The following is a 3,165-nucleotide window of genomic DNA, read 5'->3' on the forward strand; positions in this document are numbered from 1 at the left end:
CACCTGCAAACCACCACAGGCCCCTCGCTCAGGCCGCCCCACGCCCCAAGGGAACCCCACCCTGATCAGGGACACCCTTCAGGGCAAACCAGCTGGCCCCCACCCCTGTACCAGACCTCTATCCTATCTAATAAAAGAGTAATATGCAGATTGATCATCACTGCAGCACACAATATAGCTGCCCCATGTGGTCAAAGATCCTGCCCCCATGTGGACACAAGATGGCCACCACAAGACGGCCAGCAGGAGAGGGCAGTTGGGAGGCACCCGGTCTGCAAGGGAGGGCAGTTGGAGGTGATCAACCCTGCAGGAGAGGCAGTTAGGGGTAACCAGGCCGGCAGAGGAGGGAAGTTGGGGGCAAACAGGCTGGCAGCAGAGTGGTTAGGGGGTGATCAGGCTGGCAGGCAGAAGCGGTTAGGGGCAATCAGGAAGGCAGGCAGGCAAGCAGTTGGGAGCCAGCAGTCCTGGATTGTGAGAGGGATGTCCGACTGCCCATTTAGGGCAGTCGGACATCCCTTGAGGGGTCCCAGATTGGAGAGGGTACAGGCTGGGCTGAGGGACAACCCCCCTCCGTGCACGAATTTCGTGCACCGGGCCTCTAGTTTTAAAATAATCCATAGATCCCTGGCCAGTGGGTTGTGGGTTCAAACCCCGATCAGTGTGCATATAAGAGGAAACGAATTTATGTTTCTCTCTCTTTCTTTTTAAATTTATCTTTATTATTGAAAGTTTTACTGATGTCTTCTTTTCCCTTTCCCCTCCCTCCCTCTCCTTATCTCTTCCTCTCTCTCTCTGAAATCAATGAAAAAAAATATCTTCGGGTGAGTATTAAAAACAAACAAACAAATAAATAAATAATGAAATAATGCATAGAAGTATTGTTATAAGACAAAATACATATGTTGCATGCACTAATATAAGGCCAAAACTCAGTTTAATCTCAATCTCCTGAGGCATATTTGGCATAGAGGTCTCATGTCTATTAGTGATGTGTCACTGCAGAGGGAAGGGGAAAGGGGAGGGAAGAGATCAACCAAAGAACTTATATGTATAACCCATGGACACAGACAACAGTGTAATGAAGGCCTGGGATGGGTAAAGATGGGATAGAGGAGATCAATGGGGGGAAAGGGGACATATGTAATACTTTCAACAATAAAGATAATTTTTTAAAAAAAGAATGTATCAGAAAATAAAAAGCTGGAGATGGAATTTTCAATTAGTATGGTGCAAGGTTTAAAATCTATCATAAAAGAAACTGCAGCCATTAATTTACTTAAAAGTCTTCATTGAAAGAAATACACCTCCAAATTCTAGAGCCTTCTGAAGTTTGGTTACAGGTTTTATATTCTTGGTTCCATTCTAAAAAAATATATATATATTTCATTAGATTTCCCCCTTCCATCTTTCTTGCCTCCCATGCCATCTGATGCAGCTTCATAACGCCTATTCAATTAGTTATTACACTTATAGTAAATTATACTGCTATCAAAAAAGGGTTGGATTTTTCCTATAGTGCAAATGTGAATGGCATCTTGCACATTGTTAATAATCTCATTGTTAATCCTAGTGTTTCATTAAAACAAGGCAGAAACATTTAAGTTCAAATCCAGAAAATTTTATTCTCTGAGGCAATGCTCCATGGTCCATTTGTTCCAGAGTGTGATAAATGTTGCAAGTTGCAAGATATCATCAAGTGTTTATTTACATTAATTGTGTTTATTTCCCATACAAATACAATCTGTGTTTCCTAGTAAAATGTATAAAGCCAAGCCAAACCTTCTCACACTGTTTGCAGTAAAATATGGCTTACCATGTCTCTCTGATGAACCACTGACAAATAGGCTCTTGTTGTCCAACTTTACTCTAGTAAGGGTAATGATTCAGTGGTACAGCAGGTTAATTTCTGGAGATAGTGTTGTCTTTGGCTTGAACAGATGTTGGTAGTGCTTTAATGTGGTTATCAAACTAGGCTGCCCTTCATTCTTTGCTCTTGGAAGACTGGGGCATTGTTCTACAAGGCATTCCAGCCCCCCGCCCCCCGCCCCCGCAATGGAGATCCAGCAGAACTGAATATATCACAGCATTATTCCTGCCAGCGCAGGCTCCTCTGGAGTCACTGTGGATATTGACAATATACAGCACCAAAACATATAATGACAGACTTGATCTTTAAAACATTTGTAAGTGCATAAAGATTTGGAATGTCTGATTCTTTTGATGCTCAGATTAAATAACTTGTAAAACTGCTCACTCATTAGATGTTCAAATCCTTGAATAGTTCTATAGACTGGCTTTTCAATTATTTACTATATACTCTGTTGGAGGTTAAGTCCAGTGGGTCATAATAAATGTGAGAAGTCCTCAAAAGGTTGAATGGACTCTTTCAGCAGGGCTGAAAATCTGCATGTTATTACTTGCTGCTGGAACAGCTGAAGGCAATTCCCCCAATCTGATGGTCCTTAATTGTTTAACCAGACCTTACCTTTGATATGTATATCTGCTTTGCTAGAGGGAAAAATCCTATATAATAAAGAGGTAATATGCAAATTGGCCATCACTCCAACACACAAGATGGCTGCCCTCATGTGCTCAAAGATGGCTTCCCCCATGTGGACACAAGATGGCAGCCACAAGATGGCCGGCAGGGGAGGGCAGTTGTGGGTGATTAGGCCAGCAGGGGAGGGGAATTGGGAGGGACCAGGCCTGCAGGGGAAGGCAGTTGTGGGCGATCAGGCCAGCAGGAGAGGGCAGTTAGGGGTGGCCGGGCCGGCAGAAGAAGGAAGTTGGGGGGAACCAGGTCTGCAGGGGAGGACAGTTGGGGGGGACCCAAGCCTGCAAGGTAGGGCAGTTGTGGGTGATCAGGTCAGCAGGAGAGGGCAGTTAGGGGTGACCAGGCCAGCAGGGGAGGGCAGTTAGGGGCAATCAGGCTGGCAGGGGAGTGGTTAGGGGGTGATCAGGCTGGCAGGCATAAGTGGTTAGAGGCAATCAGGCAGGCAGGTGAGCAGTTGGGAGCCAGCAGTCCTGGATTGTGATAGGGGTCCCAGATTGGAGAGGGTGCAGGCTGGACTGAGGGACACACTCCCCCATGCACGAATTTCGTGCACCCATCCTCTAGTGTATGAATAAAAAGCCCTGGTTCCGGAGATTCAGAGAGCTTAGTCA

Source organism: Eptesicus fuscus, chromosome 1, assembly GCF_027574615.1.
Source record: "Eptesicus fuscus isolate TK198812 chromosome 1, DD_ASM_mEF_20220401, whole genome shotgun sequence".
Classification (NCBI taxonomy): domain Eukaryota; kingdom Metazoa; phylum Chordata; class Mammalia; order Chiroptera; family Vespertilionidae; genus Eptesicus; species Eptesicus fuscus.